This window comes from Anabrus simplex, chromosome 1 (genome assembly GCF_040414725.1).
Source record: "Anabrus simplex isolate iqAnaSimp1 chromosome 1, ASM4041472v1, whole genome shotgun sequence".
NCBI lineage: Eukaryota > Metazoa > Arthropoda > Insecta > Orthoptera > Tettigoniidae > Anabrus > Anabrus simplex.
In genome coordinates, this window is record NC_090265.1 from 93,707,702 (window position 1) to 93,726,632 (window position 18,931).

General features: G+C 38.2%; 1 long non-coding RNA gene across 1 annotated transcript in view; it reads left to right on the forward strand.

Annotated features, from left to right (window-relative positions):
- The window catches only part of LOC136861931 (uncharacterized), a 55,901-nt gene extending 38,336 nt beyond the window's left edge, over positions 1–17,565 (forward strand). The window contains exon 4 of the long non-coding RNA XR_011017627.1: positions 17,431–17,565. This is a non-coding gene — a long non-coding RNA (uncharacterized lncRNA). The remainder of the gene's footprint in view (positions 1–17,430) is intronic.
- Positions 17,566–18,931: the final 1,366 nt, after the last annotated feature.

Consider the following 18,931-nt stretch of genomic DNA (forward strand, 5'->3'; position numbering starts at 1 on the left):
TAAATAATAATTATAACAACATAATAGTAATATCATAGATAAAATAATAATATGGACATAATAATAATAATGATAAAATAATAATAATAATAATAATAATAATAATAATAATAATAATAATAATAATAATAATAATAATAATAATAATAATAATAATAATAATAATATACATATTATCTTGTAACAGGATTTGAACCGTTACAATCTGCATAAAAAATCATCCATGTATGAGGTGTCTCAGTACCAGATGTTACTGTGTCCATGGACAGGATAATCAGCTGAGGCTGAAGTGTAGGTCCTTGGTGTTCTCTAACACTGATTGGAAAGCGAAGTTCCTGCTGGGCAAAGAGCCATGTTTGTGACATCCTGGTACAGAATTTGGACCTGTTGGACATACACTTCTTATGCCTTATATAATATTACATTTTAATTCTTTTTTCAATCTTTTTACTGAAGAAAAGGCAGTGTGAATAAGGTCCACTGATTATTTTAAATTCATGGACATTTTCGTGCTGTGAGCTGAGTACTCTGTGATAAGAAGCTGAACTGCAGACTGAAATTCAATGTACACAAGTCAGTAGTGCATCTGGCTATGATGTACAGTGCAGAAAGGTGGCCCATATCTAAGGCACAATAAAATAAGTTTGAAGTGGCAGAAAAGCAAATGTTATGTTGGATATGTGGGGTCACAAAAGAGGATAAAATAAGAAATGCAGAACAGTAAGTGTGGGAGTCTAGGGAAGAAAATTCTGAAAAGGCAACTGCAATGGTATTATCATATACAGTGATGAAAGGAAGCGTTTGTGGGGAAAAGAGTCCAACATTTGGTGGTAAATCATTGAAGAAAGCAAGAAAGGCTAAAGTTGAGATCATCGTCATGATTTTGCACTTTCCCGGGTGTGGTGTACAAGTGCTCACCATTTCTTCCTGTCGAAGTATATTTTCTGCTCCTCTATGTCCTCCAACTTTATATTCCTCTTGCAGACCTCCGATTTCACTGTGTCTATCGATCGATTTCTTGGCTTCCCTTGGCTTCCCCTTTCACTTCTTTGTTAAAGTAATTCCTTGCTGTTCTTGTTCTGTCCAACTTCATAACTGTCCAAACTATTGTAGCCTGCATCTTCCTAAAAGCTCGGTAAGTGGTATTTTGATGCCCGCCTCCTTCCTGTGTGCTTCATTTCTAATCTTGTCTTTCCTGGTCTTGTGGTTTGTTGTTCTGATGAATTTCATTTCTGTTGACTGGATTTTATTATTAGCCTTGTTATGTAGGATAATGTTTGAGTCCATAGTAGGAACTGGAATGATGTAGGTATGAAACATAGTTAATTTTAGATATGATATAGGCTTTTTGGGCTTATGCCATGACCAGAAAATAAAGTGAAATTATTTACGTTTTGCAGAGAACTTTTCTCTGTGTCTTTAGAAGAAAATCTCAACTGTTCTGAGGAAGACTTCTCTAAGAATGGAAGTTTGATTTTAGATGTTAGTAATGGAAGTCTAAGTGGTACATTCATTCCCTCACCAGATGACTTACCGTATGCGGTACAGCGCTAGCATAAGAAACGGAAGCTGATGTCACCATCAGAATCAGTTTGAGATGGGGCATAACAGGTGTACACACATATGAAAGTATGACACTGACACAAGCCTGGAATGAAACATTGGTGATGAGGAACATACGAATTTGGAAAATACCAAAACAAAAACAACAGTATTGAAAGGACAGAGAAGAGAACAACCTATGTAAATGCTTAATGGCTGGCAACCACGTATAACTTAATTGATAGTCAGTGTCCCTGTTGAAACTGTTAGGATTTCTATGTATTTCCATAGCTTCTCACTTAATCGTAGACCTGTAACGTCTAGTGTGGATAAGATCTCGAACATCTTGGAACACTGGAAAGTATGGCTTCCTTCTTAACAAATCTTGGAACATGACATTATGTCCCAAAGATAGGGCTATCAGCTATCAGCAATAGCTGATTTGTCTGGCTGGTTGAGATGAATATTTTGTTCATGATCCTTGATACAAGTACCAATGGACTGGCATGTTTGGCCAATGTATACATTGCCACAAAAACAGGGAATTTTGTACACCCCAGGATGTAAAAGTGGTGACAGTTTGTCTTTGGTTTTACCTAGACTGTGAGCAATTTAGTGACTGTGCCAAATATGGTTTTTATATTGTGTGCTGTTGTGAATGTAAGGCAGGTAGGCAGTTCCCTTTACTTTTTCTTTCTGCTCACACCACAGATCGAATTATCAAGGTGCTCCGCAAAACAATATAAAAACCGTGTTTGGCACTGTCACTAAAATTGCTCACAGTCTAGGCAAAACCAAGGACAAATTGTTGCAACTTTTACATCCTAGGGTGTACAAAATTCCCTATTCTTGTGGCAAAGTATACATTGGTCAAACTTGCCGGTCCATTGGTACCTGTATCAAGGACACGAGCAAAATATTCATCTCAACCAGCCAGACAAATCAGCAATACCTGATCACGCCCTATCTTCGGGTCATGATATGTTCCAAGATATTCGAGCTCTTACCCACGCTAGACACTACAGGTCTAGGATTATATGGGAAGCTGTGAAAATACGTAGAAATCCTAACTATTTCAACAGGGGCAGTGGCTATCAATTGAGTAATATGTGGTAGCCAGCCATTAAGAATTTATGTAGGTAGTTCTCTTCCCTGTCCTTTCACTACTGTTATTTCATTTTTTGTTTTCCAAATTTGTACATTCCTTATTATGAGATGTTTCATTCCAGGTTTGTGTCAGTCATACTTTCATAATGTGTGCACACCTGTTATGACCCATCCCAGACTAATTCTGATAGTGCTGTCAGCTTCCACTTCGAATGTTAGCACTGTACCGCATACAGTGAGCCATCTCGTGGCGAATGAATGTATCGCTTACACTTCTATTATTAACAACTGAATTCAAACTTCCATTCTTCGGGAAGTCTTCCTCGTGAACAGTTGAGATTTTCTTTTGAAGACTTGGAGTATAGTTCTCTGTGAAACGTACTCACCTTATTTTCTGGACATGGCATAAGCCCGAAAGCCTATATTATGCCTATAATTATGGGCCGTGAAAGCATCAATGGTAACATGGTTAATTTTGCTTTCTGGATTATTTTATCATCCCAGAGTAGATTTCCCACTTGAGAATAAAATTGAGAAGCTTTTGAAGTCCTGTTAAGTATTCATTGATTTATTACATTGTGTTTTGAAATGATACTTCCAAGGTATTTGAAGTTAGAAACAGATTGTTACAGAGTTCCCTCCAGGATAGTCATTTTAACAGTTTTTAGTCCATTTTGTTTAAACTTGCCATTCCAAAGATTTATTTTCTCCTGTACTTCTGCTTCATTTTTGCCCCAGATCAGAACATCATCTCAAAATATTAGTGTGTTAGGCTCTTTTCAATGTTGTTTGATAGATTTTATGATCCGATCCATGACAGTGATGAACAGGAGTGGTGACAAGGGACCTCCTGCTGGGCTCCTCTTTTGGTTTCAAACCAATCTGATGTTCCATCCCCTGCTTGGACACAGCTAGAGCATTTTTGATAGAACATCTTTATCAGTCAGGCACACCTGTACCTTCTACGCATTCCCAGATTATCTCCCTACGCACACTGTCATAGGCCTTCTTAATATCCATATTCCCAGTGCTTCTCTATTAGCATTCTCATGGCATATATCAGGTCTGTAGTGCTTCAGCTCTTCGTGAAACCATATTGCTCCTCCTCCAATATTCTACTATATTCCTGATTCTTCTTTCAATTATCTTATCCAGAAGTTTAAATGAGTGAGGAAGTAGAATGATGCCCTTGTAGTTTGCACATTTCTTCCTGTTTCCCTTTTTATACAGGGGGAATATACATTTCATCCAGTCCTCTGGTATCCTGTTCTATTTGAAGATAACAGAGATTACTCTATCTATATATATAAAAGAACTTGTCCTGACTGACTGACTGACTGACTGACTGACTGACTGACTGACTGACTGACTGACTGACCGATTCATCATCGCCGAGCCGAAACTACTGGACATAGAGAAATGAAATTTTGGGGAGACATTCATATTAACATGAAGGTGCTCGCTAAGGGAGGATTTTTGGATATTCCATCGCTAAGGGGGTGAAAAGGGGGGTTAATTTTTAAAATGAGAATATCTATATCTCAAAAACTTAAAGGTTTAGAGTAATAAAAATTGGTATTTGGTATCTCCATTAAAAATAACGAAATATGTATTTTTTGTTTTTAGAAAATCCAAATAGTGGGGGGTTGAAAGGGTGGGAGGTGAATTTTTAAAATGAGTGTATCTATATCTCAAAATTTTAAAAGTTCACAGATGTAAAAATTGGTTTGTAGAATCTTCTTACAAAGTAAAGAGACACATATTTTTTTTGTTTTTTTTGTTTTCAGGAAATCCCATGAAGGGTGGTGAAAAGGTGGGGAAAATGAGTTGAACACCTTTCATGAGGAGACTTATATCTCAAAAGATGTTACAGTCATTAAAATTTAAATTTGGAACCTCCTTTAAAAATAAAGAACACATATTTTTTGTTTTTGGAAAATCCAAATAATGTGGGTTGAAAAGGGGGGGTTAATTTTTAAAATGAGTGTATCTATATTTCGAAACTGTAAAAGTTTACAGTCATAGAAATTGGTGTTTAAAATCTCTTTTCAAAATAAAGAAATACGTATTTTTTTATTTTTTGAAAATCCCAATAGGAGGGGTGAAAAGGAGTGAAACATGGGTTGAATGCCTTTATTTAGGATACTTATATCTCAGAAACTGAAGATATTACAGACCTGAAAAAAGGTATTTGGGATCTCCTTTAAAAATAAAGAAACATGTACTTTTTGTTTTTGGAAAATCCAAATAGTGGTTGGTTGAAAGAGGGGTGAATTTTTAAAATCAGTGCATCTATATCTCAAAACTTTCAAAGTTTACAGATGTAAAAATTGGTACTTAGAATCTACTTTCAAAATAAAGAAACACATATTTTTTGGTTTTTGGAAAATCCCAATAGGAGGGGTGAAAAGGGGTGAAAAATGGTTGAATGCCTTTAATAAGGACCCGTATATCTCAGAAACTGAAGATGTTACAGACCTGAAAATCGATATTTGGGATATTCTTTGTAAATAAAGAAACACGCATTTTTTTGTTTTTAGAAAATCCAAATAGTGGGGGGTGAAAGGGGGGGCTGAATTTTAAAAATGAGTGTATATATCTCAAAACTTCAAAAGTTTGCAGATGTAAAAATTGATATTTAGAATCTCCTTTAAAAATAAAAGAACACGTATTTTTTTGTTTTCTGTAAATCCCAATAGGAGGGGTGAACAGTGTGAATAAGAGGTTGAATGTCTTTAATGAGGATACTTATATCTCAGAAACTGAAGATATTACAGACCAGACAGTTAGTATATGGAATCTCCTTTTAAAATACAGAAACATATATTGTTTTGTTTTTGAAAAATCTAATTAATGGGGGTTAAACAGGATTGACAAATTGGGGTGAATTTTTAGAAAGACTATATCTACAGTATATCTCAGAAATGTAAAATGTTACAGACGTAAAAACTGGTATTTGGAATTGCCTGTTAAAGTAAAGAAACAGGTATTCTCGGAAAATCCAATGAAGGGAGGGGGGGGGGGTGAAAAATTGAAAAATTAATTGAATTAATTGTATGAGGATACTTACATCTAATAAAAACTAAAGTTGTTACATATGTGAAAATTAGTATTTAGATGTTCTTTAAAAATAAAACGACGCATTTGGGCGGGGGGGCACAGGGAATCACCTTTGGGGGCAGGTATGAAAAGGAGTTGAATTTGTTTCATGAGGCCACATATCTCAAAAACTGAAGATAATCAGTATTTAGAAGATCCTTTACTATTAAAGAAACAAATATTATTTGCCGGAAAATTCCCTTAAGGGGGGGGGGGGTGAGTGTGAAAGTAAGTGAAAAATGAATTATTTTTAAGAGAATACTTATATCTCAAAACTGAAGGTAACACATGTGAACATTGGTATTTGGAATCTCCTTTAAACATAAAGAAACACGCCTTCTTTTTTGGGGGGTGGGGGTAAATCAACTTAACCGCGGTGGGGTGAAAACGGTGGTTAGACCAATTGATTTTATTTTTCTTAATGTACTTATAAGGAGTCTCTGTGGCTCAGGCGGCAGCGCGCTGGCTTCTCACCGCTGGGTTTCGTGGTTCAAATCCCGGTCACTCCATGTGACAAAGCAGGGTCGGGACAGGTTTTTCTCTGGATACTCCGGTTTTTCCCATCATAATTCATTCCAGCAACACTCTCTAATATCATTTCATTTCATTTGTCATTCATTAATCATTGCCCCAGAGGAGTGCGACAGGCTTCGGCAGCAGGCACAATTCCTACCCTCACCGCTAGCTGGGGGCTTATTCATTCCATTCCTGACCCGGTTGAATGACTGGAAACAGGCTGTGGATTTTCAGTGTACCTATTCTGATCATAAACCAATCATTTTTAATCTTTCCTGGGTTCGTTTTCAAGAGCCATGTTTTCCTTTGGAGAACCTTCTTAGATTACAGCAGATTCTTCTGGCATATAAATAAAAATTTAAACACATTTGAAATAAACGATAGGTATAAGATTGACCGTGCAATTGTTCACCTCTATAATAAGGTCAATGATGCACAGAAGTAAGTCATTCGTATCGCCAGAAGTCCTGCGCACTTGCCTACGGGCAACAATGGTGCTGGTCATACTGCCATCAATGACAATGGCAGCAGATGTAATTTATCGCCAAGTAGAGGTCTTACATCTTGCTGTGGGGTCCAGAATAATAATAATAATAATAATAATAATAATAATAATAATAATAATAATAATAATAATAATAATAATAATAATAATAATAATAATAATAATAATAATAATAATCTGGACCGTCGTCAAAATGTGTGGACCGTGCTGAAAATGGGTCCTGGACGGGTAATGACTACGATTGCAGTCCGGCCGCCGGTTCAGTACCGCCAAGGCACCCAAAATGACACCACTCTGGACCTCCTCAAGGATTTGACCCACATTAAAAATGCTTATAGAAAAGATGGCAAAGATTTAGGGACCCAACAGACTGGGTGGAATACCTGGACCTAGCCCGGGAAGTACGAAATTGATTGCTGGAAAAAAGATTGAAAAATGGGAGGAACGTTGCCGTAATCTCTCAGAAAACGAGTCAGATCGCAAATTTTGGCGGAATCTCTCAGAAAACAAGTCAGATCGCGAATATCGGCAGGTTATATATAAAACGATAAGCATTCAATTATAAATTTCAGTATAATACCGTAGCAAAGCACGGGTATCTTGCTAGTATATCCATATATCCTTGTGCTTCAGATGCCTTCATCATGTCAGCAGTGAGGTCATCAAACGCTGGGGACTTATAATTTCTCAAGATATGGAGACAAATTAATTGAAGACATGAGAGAGAAAGGCTGGAACCAAGAGGAAGCTGGGGACAGGAATACCTGGAGAATGAATATTAGAAAAGCTAATGTTGACCCTGTATGGCATGGGATAAGGCTGAGTTTAAACAAAAAGTTATTTTCATCCTAGTCACTGGGTAAATTATAAATTACCACATCAGGATCCAATAACCTAGATGTTAGGCCCATCAAAACAATCATCGTCATTGTTACAGAGATTTCCATGGTACAGAGAGGGAAAGAAGTATGAGGGTAAAATGGCTGGACAAGGCTAGAACCCAAAATTAAATTTCAATAACAAAATCTACCAAAATTTTTTTTCTTATGATATTTTCAAAACAATAGAATTTACAAGAATTAACAAGAAATCACTGGAAAACTTAAAAGCTTATATGATTTACAAACAGAGGTGAAGGGACTCCCAATTCGTTCCAGAGACCAACAGGTCTTACAACATACAATTTTTTGGCAATTTAATGATGCAGTAGCCTATATAATTTAAGTCCTATAGCAGAGGTAATACAGAATTTTACACTGTTCAAGAGAAGAAGCCACAGCTTCTGGAAAGACAGGACTCAATCCCTCAAATTTTAAGTTACACTACATCAGAAGGATCACAAACCCTGAACAAGAATTTACAATTTATTATGCCTTCAGTGCAGTCGAACGAAGGCAGGTGATGTAGGAAATATTAGATTAGGAAACAAAGTCTTAAAGGAAGTAGATGAATATTGTTACTTGGGTAGTAAAGTAACTAACGATGGCAGAAGTAAGGAGGACATAAAATGCAGACTAGCACAAGCAAGGAAGAGCTTTCTTAAGAAAAGAAATTTGCTCACTTCAAACATTGATATCGGAATTAGAAAGATGTTTTTGAAGACTTTTGTGTGGAGCGTGGCATTGTATGGAAGTGAAACATGGACGATAACTAGCTCAGAAAGAAAGAGAATAGAAGCTTTTGAAATGTGGTGTTACAGAAGAATGCTGAAGGTGAGATGGATAGATCGAATCACGAATGAAGAGATACTGAATCGAATTGGTGAGAGGAGATCAATTTGGCTAAATTTGACGAGAAGAAGAGATAGAATGATAGGACACATCTTAAGATACCCAGGACTTGTTCAGTTTGTTTTTGAAGGAAGTGTAGGTGGTAAGAACGGTAGGGGTAGACCAAGGTATGAATATGACAAGCAGATGAGCAGATTTAGGATGCAATAGTTACGTAGAAATGAAAAGGTTAGCACAGGATAGGGTGGCATGGAGGGCTGCATCAAACCAGTCTATGGACTGATGACTCAAACACATGCCTTCATGACTTCAAAGACACATATTTTAATGAATTTACATTAATGACATTACGTCAAACACCTGTGGTTACTTCAACAGAATAATTTTTCTGGTAGCTTGAATAGCTTTCACACTCGCTACCTTATTTCATAGGGGAGCCACACCAGAAAAGCTGATCAAAAGATCCAGTAAATACAGGAGCCAAAGCCAAGGAAAGAAAAAACAAGGTTAAACGAAAAGGCCAAGAATAAAAATTAACCTGGAGTCTGAATCTACTCAAGCTCTCCTAGTTCAAGACAAATGATAAAACCTGCTAGGGCTAAGGCCCAGTGACACAGAGGATAAGCCTTGCTACATGGTGACTAAGGAAGAAAAGTGTCCAAAACAAGGGTAGAAAATAGGAAACTTAGTCACCAGAAATCAAACTGAATAGAGGAATCAAGGATACACACTCGTGGGTCCTTACATTTCACTAAGTCCCCATGAGGGTTTTATATTCAGTATATAGACTCCCCAGAAAACCTACATTTTAAGTCCTACACAGAAGGAAGGAAACCTTACATTAATTTAAGGAAACACAGTTCACTCTAACTGTTACATGTTAAAGGGGAATGCTGGAATCTTTCTTTTTCCACATGTAGTTAAACTTCACATCTATATATATATATAAATGTCATTGTATGTATGTATGTATGTATGTATGTATGTATGTATGTATGTATGTATGTATGTATGTCCTAAACCACTGGAGCGATTTACACCAAACTTGGTACACTTACGACTTAGTATCAGGAGACAAACTGCGTGGGGGTAAGACACCCCAAGTACCCTTAGGGATGGGGGCAAGGGGGGCATATTTAAAAATATTCGAAAATGGTGTCAAATCCAAACTTTTCGGGGTCGCTGGGATGAATAGTGACACTCCGGAATTTTCAAAGTCTAAATTCAGCCCCCTGTTGGGAGGGGGGTGAGGGGGGAGTGATATATCACAGTAATAGGAAATAGTGTCGAATCCATCCTTTTCGGGGTTGCTGGGATGAATAGTGACACTCCAGATTACTTTTGACAAACTGCGTGGGGGTAAGACACCCCATGCTCCCATATGCGCGGGGGGGTCACATATAAAATACCAGTATATGAAAATAGTGTCAAAATCATCGTTTTCAGATTCGCTGAGATGAATAATAATACTCTGGAATTTTTCCAAGTCCAAATTCAGCCCCCTTTTGGGTGGGGGCGAGGGGGGAGTGATATATCAAAGTAATAGGAAGTTATGTCGAATCCATCCTTTTTGGGGTCGCTGGGATGAATAGTGACACTCTGGATTTCTTTTGACAAACTGCATGCGTGTAAGACACCCCATGCACCCGTATGGGCAGGGGGGGCGAAGGGGGTCACATATAAAATATACGAAAATAGTGTCGAATCCATCGTTTTCAGATTCACTGAGATGAATAGTGATACTCCGAAATTTTTCCAAGTCCAAATTCAGCCCCCAGTTGGGTGGGGGGCCAGGGGGGTCACATATAACAAGATACGAAAATAGTGTCGATTCCATCGTTCAACCAAACTTGGTATACTTACGACTTAGTATCAGGAGACAAACCGCATGGGATTAAGACACCCCAAGTACCCTTAGGCGCGGGGGGGGCGTGGGGGGCGACATTAAAAAATATTCAACAATGGTGTCGAATCCATACTTTTCGGGGTCGCTGAGATGAATAGTGACACTCCGCAATTTTTAAATGTCCAAATTCAGCCCCCTTTTGGGTGGGGCAACGGGGAGTGATATATCAAAATAGAAAATAATATCGAATCCATCCTTTTCAAGGTCGCTGAGATGAATAGTGACACTCAAGATTTTTTTGACAAACCGCATTGGGGTAGGACACCCGAAGTACCCTTAGGGAGGGGCGAGGGGGGTGACATTAAAAATATTCAAAAATAGTGTCGAATCCATACTTTTCGGGGTCGCTGAGATGAATGCTGACACTCCGGAATTTTTTAAAGTCCAAATTCAACCCCCTTTGGGGTGGGGGCGAAGGGGAGTGAGATATCAAAGTAATCGAAAATGGTGTAGAATCCATCCTTTTTGGGGTCGCTGAGATGAATATTGACACTCTGGATTTATTTTGACGAACTGCGTGGGGGTAAGACACCCTACGTACCCATTGAGGAGGGGGGGCGAGGGGGGTGACATATAAAATATTCGAAAATGTCGAATCCATACTTTACGTGGTCGCTGAGATGAATAGTGACACTCTGGAAGTTTTTAAAGTCCAAGATCAGCCTCCCTTGGGGTGGGGGGCGAGGGGGGAGTGATAAAAGAAAATTATCGAAAATAGTGCTGAATCCATACTTTTCGGGGCCGCGAAGATTAACAGTGACACTATGAATATTTTTAAAGTCCAAGTTCAGCCCCCTTTGGGGTGGGGGGCGGGGGCAGTGATATTTCAAAGTAATAGGAAATAGTGTCGAATCCATTCTTTTCGGGGTCGGTGAGATGAATAGAGACACTCGGGATCTCTTTTGACAAACCGCGTGGGGGTAAGACACCCCATGTCTCATAGGGGCGGGGGGGCGCAAGGGGGGTGACATGTAAAATATTCGAAAATAGTGTCGAATCCATACTTTTTATGGTCGCTGAGATGAACAGTGACATTCTGGAATTTTTAAAATTCCAACTTCTACCCCTTTTGGGGTGGGGGCGAGGGGGGAGTGATATATCAAAATAACCGAAAATGGTGTCGAATCCATCCTTTTCGTGGTTGCTGAGATGAATATTGACACTCCGGATTTCTTTTGACGAACCGCGTGGGGGTATGACACCCCATGTACCCATTGGGGTGGGGGGGCAAGGTGGTGACTTATAAAATAATTCGAAAATAGTGTCAAATCCATACTTTTCATGGTTGCTGAGATGAATATTGACACTCCAGATTTCTTTTGACAAAACGTGTGGGGGTAAGACACCCCACGTACCCATTGAGGCAGAGGGGGACGAGGGGGTGACATACAGTATAAAATATTCGAAAAAAGTGTTGAATCCATACTTTTCATGGTCGCTGAGATGAATAGTGACACTCTGAAATATTTTTTAAAGTCCAAGTTCGGCCCCCTTTGGAGTGGGGGCGAGGGGGGAGTGATACAAGAAAATTATCAAAAACAGTGTCGAATCCATAGTTTTTGGGGTCACTATGATTAATAGTGACACTCCGGAAATTTTTAATTTTTAATCCTTTGGGGCGGGGGAACGATGGGGGAATGATATATAAAAATAATCCAAAATTGTGTCGAATCCATACATTTCGGGGTGGCTGAGATGAATAGTGAGACTCCGGATTTTTATGAGTCTAAGTTCAGCCCCCTTTGGGGTAGGGGCGAGGGAGGAGTGGTATATAAAATAGTCTAAAATAGTGTCGAATCCACAGTTTTCGGGGTCGCTGAGATGAATAGCGGCACTCAGGATTTTTAGTGTAATGAGAAAAATCACGTGGGGTTAAGACATCCCAGGTACACTTTAGGGGTGGTGGGGCGAGGGGGGGAGTGAGATATAAAAATCTGCGAAAGTAGTATTGAATCCATACTTTTTGGTGTCACTGAGATGAATAGCAACACTCCGGATTTTTAGTATCATGAGACAAATCACTTGGGGGTAAGACACCCCAGGCATCCTTATGGATGGGGGTGGAGAGGGGGTGAGATATAAAAATCATCGAAAGTATTGTTGAATCCATACTTTTCAAGGTCGCTGATATGAGCAGTGACATTCCAGAATTTTATAAACCAAGTTTAGCCCTTTCGGTGGGGGGGGGGGGGATGAGGGAGGAGAGCTATACAAATATAACAGAAAATAGTGTCAAATCCACAGTTTTCATTGTCACTCAGATGATTAGTGGCACTCCGGATTAAAAAAAAGTCCAAACTCAGGCCCCTTTATGGTAGGAGGTAAGGGGATTTGACATATAAATATTAATCGAAAATAGTATCGAATCCATAGTTTTTGGGGTTGCTGAGGTGAATTGTGGCACTCCATATTTTTTATGAGTCCCCTATATGGTGGGGATTATGGAGGAGTGAGATATAAACATGATCGAAAATGGTGTCGATTCCATAGGTTTTGGTGCCACTGAGGTGAATAGTGACACTTCGCATTTTTAAAAGTCCAAGTTCATCCCCTTTGAGGTGGGGAAGAGAGGAGAGTGATATACAAATTAATCTCAAATAGTGTCGAATCGGTAGTTTTCGTCTCACTCCAAATATTTTATAAGTCCAAGTTCAGTCCCCTTTGGGGAAGTGTTAAGTAAAAATAAAATAAAAATAGTTTCGAATCCGTAATTTCGGAGTCCCTGAGATTAATAATGACACTCCGGATATTTTATAAATCATATTTCATCCCCCTTTGGCATAGGGGGAGAAGGGGTAAAACATAAATTTTCAAAAATGACCGAAATAATGGACGTACCGTAGTCTATGTATGTTACAGCGTAGCTTTCAACCAAAATTGATACAAGTATGACTTACTATCTGGAGAAAGTTTATGATAAGACACCCCTGGGTGTGAGATGTAGAAATAATCAAAAATAGTGTAGAATCCATTCTTTTCGGGGTCGCTGAGATAAATAGTAACGCTCCAAATTTTTTAGAAGTCCAAGTTCTGCCTCCTTTCGCATAGCGATGAGAAGAAGTGAAAAACAAGTTTTCCAAAATGACCGAGATAATGGACGTATATGTGTATATTCCAGCATAATTCTCAACCAAAAATGGACCTACTATCTGGAAAAAAAAATACCTTTGGGGTAAGAGGACCCTAGCCTCTAAAGTAGAGCTGAAATGTTAACATTAAATGAAAATGACCGATATCTGTGTCTGATCCATAATTTTGAGGATCGCTGAGATGAATTGTGACACTCTGGATGCCGTTTAAGGTTACATTTAGTCCTAATCAGCAGGCGAGTTAGAACTGGCAAAGAAAAGAAAATGTCCAAAGGGACAGAGTTTAAAGACGTATGTGTGTATGCTCTAGCATACCTCTCAACCATACTTGGTATATACATGACTTACTATATAGGAAACATTACTGTGGGGGTCAGATACACCTAGCACCCCTAGGGGCGAGGGTGAATCATAAGAAAGAAAGACGGCTAAAATAAAAAATAAAAATAGTAACGACAAATATTCGAGGTCGCTGAAGTGAATAATGTCACTCCGGTTGTCGTTGTTCAGCCCCTATTGGTATGGATATTAGAAGGGATGGAAAGGATTATGTTCAAAATGACCAAAAATACGGATGTATTTTTCATCCAGCATAGCCCTCATATAAAATTGGTACACGTATGACTTACTATCTGAAAAAAATACTGTTGGGGTAAGACACCCCTAGCACACCTAGGGGAGATGGTGAAATATAAAAATAAATGATTTTTTACTGATATTAATGTCAAATACGTTCTTTACGAGGTTCGATCTGTGACACTCTGGATGGTTAAGTCAATTTCAGCCGCAATCAGTACGGAGGTTGAGAGGGGGTGAAAATGAATGTAAATATAACGGATATTATGGATGTACTGTATGTGGGTATGTTCCAGAATTGCTCTCACGGAAATTTGGTACACATATGACTTACCATCTTAGAAAAAATACTATGGAGATGAAAAATCACAGCCTCCGCTGGGGTTGGGGAATGAGAGGGGCTGACGTGCAAAAAAAGATGGAAAATAACCGATATTAATGTCTAAATCCATTGTTTATGTGTCTCTTATACGAACTGTGACGCTCTTGATACCGTTTAAGTCCACGTTCAGTATCCATTGACACAGGAGCTGAGAAGGGCTTAAAAATATATAGTATAAAATGACCGAGTTTAGTGTTGAATACACTGCTTTTGGGGTCACTAGGCTGATTGTGACAGTCTAAATGACAGCCGAAATCGTGTACATCATTATGTATTGTGCGACTGGTATATACATATTATTATTACTTTTTTTTTTTGGAAAGAATCAAATACTTCCCAGTCATTTCTAGCTTCCACAAGGCCAAGGTTTTACTCAAAAATTAAATAATTTAAAACATGAAATCAGATGCATCTAAATAACTCTAAAACTACATAATAGGTCGTAAAATCAATATCTCAAAAATAAATCAATAAGCATCCACTTCACTCTTAACTAACTGGTAATACAAATACTAAAGGTAAACATTCAAAAGCTACCCGGATAATGCCAGGTACTACAGCTAGTAGTTAGATAAATTTCTGCTTTTACCTTATGCCAGGCCCCAGCCTAAGTAGCAGCTTCTGAAGGAGACCTTCTCCAGCAATGTAGCACTCTTATGGTCATGCTGGAGATTGACACATTAGGTCCAAAACTCACATTATTTATAGGGAGGCTGGCGATCCATAACCACTTGTCTGATTGGTGGATCATTATGTCAACAGACAAAAATTTCAACGTTAAAATTTTGGGTAAAAGTTCAATCTTTTGAATACAATGCGTGTTGTAGAGGAATGTTATTTACAACATATTTTATTTAAGGTACCGGTTTCGACACCTATATATGGTGTCGTCATCAGCCTAAAATTACAACCAGGCAAAAGAACGTACTGAACTTGTCTTTACAATGTATGCAAATGACACAACACATGTCACAAAATCACATACTAGGTTAAAATAATATGAAATATGTAGCACTTGTTCTCTTACAACCTGTTATAGCATAATAGTCTTGTGTGGTTTTATGCAATTAAAATCACTGGCAATGGAACAAAGATGTGGTTAGATATGAAGTTAAGAGTCAGATGTACAAATTAAAATCTTGATGAGCATGTTAAAATGATATTCTTCAAGTGAACATGAGGAAGTACAGTTGTTGTTATAAGCAGGTTCTTCAAAATCTTAGTATTACCAGCACAATTATGAGATAGTGGGATTATACAAGTAGGCCTTAGTTGGTTGGGCTGCTGTTGTTCCCAGTCCAATGTATGTATATTCAGTCCGTCAGCGATTCCGCTGGTGGGATCCTCAACAGCTCTGCCATCAGCTATCATAGATGGCCTAGGAATCACTGAAGAGGCGTACTAGGGAAATGAGGAGTGAGGTAGTTTCCCGTTGCTTTCCTCACCGAGCCAGAGTTGCTATTACCTATCGGTCTGCCAAGCCCACTGAAATGCATAGATCAACCGACCCTATGAGCAACATTTTCACACCATTCATAGCAGGGACTGACTGCATAAGGATTGGCATTACTAGCATCGCTCATACCTCAGTCACTTTCATATTGTCAAAGCCAAGGATAAGACAGAGACAGATCTATGAAAGTAACAAAATTGCTCTAGCCTACACCAGAAGACATAGTGCACTGTAAACACTAGGTCCTGCCAGCAAAGGCATTCCCAGTCCAATAGGGATTACAAATCCTATAAGAAGGAGAAGCTTATTTAGATGAATGTAAGTTTAAGACGGGGCAAGACGAACGTGTGAAGTAAAATATATGTATAGAGCTCATCTTGTGCAGTGTGCCTTGCAACTTGTTGTGTTGAGAGGAGGAGTGAACAGCAGCATGTGTGTTAGCACAAACTGGTCGGATGTGTTGGGAAAAGTGGGAGGAGTAAAGGTTAGGAGGAGGAAGGGGAAGGTGTTTTTGGCGGGTCCGGAGGGCGGTGAGGTAGGGGCGTGATGCGCAAGAGGGTATTGTTCATAGCTTAAAAGATCGTACACCTATTTGAAAGCTTAATGCTTTTAAGGACTCTGATTAAGAAGTCAAAGAGGATGTTAGTTTGTTCCAAAATTTTGTTAAGATTAGATTTAGGGTTGAAAAACTAGTCCAAGTGAATAAAACATTTTTCTGTAGTGTCAAGGAGAGGGCCTTTGCTTATGTTCCTAAGAATTTCCATATTGTGATCTATAGTACAAAAGTAATGTTTTGCTTCATGAATATGCTAACCCACTGCTGAAAACCTGTTGTGTTTGATGGCATTGACATGTTCCATGTATCTAATTTCCATGTATCCATGTATTTGGATGCCAAGAACAATTGATAATTTAAGAAGATAATTTTCACCAAAATCAACAATATTGACCCAGAGGTACTGCAGAAACATGCAATGATGTGTTGGGATGTGTTTGCAGTTAGAACGAGATCATTTTCAGCATCTTTTGTGAGTGTAAGCAATTTTCCCACAGATACTATTGGGTATGCTTAGAAACTTATCAGATGTTTGTAGCCATCACTATCAGAAATGAAACAGTATTAAAAACACCCATTTTATGTGAATCACCCTGTATTTACTACTGTCATGATCTAGTGACTGATTCTGCGTATGATCTCCACATCAACCTAAATATTCCTTTTGGATACGGTACCCTAGAAATAGTGTGACTTACCCCTATGAGAAAAGGTGAAATGCTATTGATAAGAACATTTTCATGAAAATAGACATGGCAATGAAAGGGATCTTAGTGACATTGTATTACTTTAAGTGACACCTAAATTTTCCCTATTCTAAACAGTTTTTATGAGTAGATCCTTACTCTACTGAGGTCATTGATATCATTGGTTTATTGGTTTGATTCTTTCCTAGTTTAAAATGATAGCATAAAAATTCACAAAAAATGTTTACTGTTAATAGTGACTCAGCTTTTTCTGTCATGACAGGACAAAAGGATCCGAGTTTGGTCTACAGTACAACACTTACTCCTTGCTTCTAAAATTGAAAAGTGAAAGAACATTCATGGATTACAAGAAACATTGAAGATCCGGTGAGAGATTTGTATCTGAAAGTTATGTTGTTTATATATTTTGTTTTTATTGGCCTATAATATACATGAAGAATGCTGAAACAATCCAGAACAGGCTTTTATACTTTATAATTCTGTAAACAAATTATATGGTAATTTTGTTGTTTTAGAATTGGAAATCTTAAAGTTGTAAAATAAATTTTCACTGTCTGTAAAGAACATAAATCTTTTTTTAACTTTTAATTTGAGTAAATTAAAATGACATATATTAACTTTATTTACCTTCTAAAATCAGAATAACCGAGCTCGATAGCTGCAGTCGCTTAAGTGCGGCCAGTGTCCAGTATTCGGGAGATGGTAGGTTCGAACCCCACTGTCGGCAGCCCTGAAAATGGTTTTCCGTGGTTTCCCATTTTCACACCAGGCAAATGCCGGGGCTCTACCTTAATTAAGGCCACAGCCACTTCCTTCCCACTCCTAGCTCTTTCCTGTCCCATCATCGCCATAAGACCTATCTGTGTCGGTGCGACGTAAAGCAACTAGCAAGAAAGGAGAAAATCAGAATATATACTAGTGGTGTCTCTAGAGCAGTGGTTTCCAAATTTTTCAGTTGGTGCCCTGCATTATAAACTCTGGAATCCAATGATTCCTATTCTTTTATCACAAATAGACTTTTCTCAGATGCTCATATACCGTGTATACATGAAAAATCCCTGCATCGTAATTTTAGGAAGAAAAATTTTGAAGGAAAAAAATTGTATACCAATAGCTTTACTACACTACAATAAATTATAAAATTATGAAATAACTCATTGCATCATAATCTTCAATAAACACTGATGTTTGATCCGGATTACCAATTTGCAAGAGTAAATACAAATTTTTCTGAGAAAAATATCTGTGGATGTTCACAATCTTTTCCTCATAATTCTCTGGGAGATGTTGCACAATGCTAGTTTTCCTAAGAAAACTGATATTACTTTGTTCAGAAACATGCTTAAGCCATCCGCAGCTAGCCTCAAAACCTGTCATTTTTAACTCTCCTGTCATTTTTAGCTTTCAATCGAGACATTTCACTTATGACCACACATCCAAACTGTCTCTTTACAGTCACATTATCGAATAAGTTATCTTGTTTCAGTTTCTGGAAACTTTGCTTTTTGTCTGTGAAATGCCGGTGGTTACCATTTGGCTGTTTGCTTTGTTTTTCTCCAATCATTTTTTGCAAGTCTTGTCTGCATTGTACTTTTTCCCATAACTTGATTACCAGCTTCCTCTGCCTCTTCAGTAATGTGGAACTTTTTAGCTGTGAATGACTTATAGTGAGAACTCACACCAGCTATCCTAAACACATACTACTAACTAAACTGACCTCATGCAAATGACTCATGAAAGGTATGTGGCATACATCTTTCTTG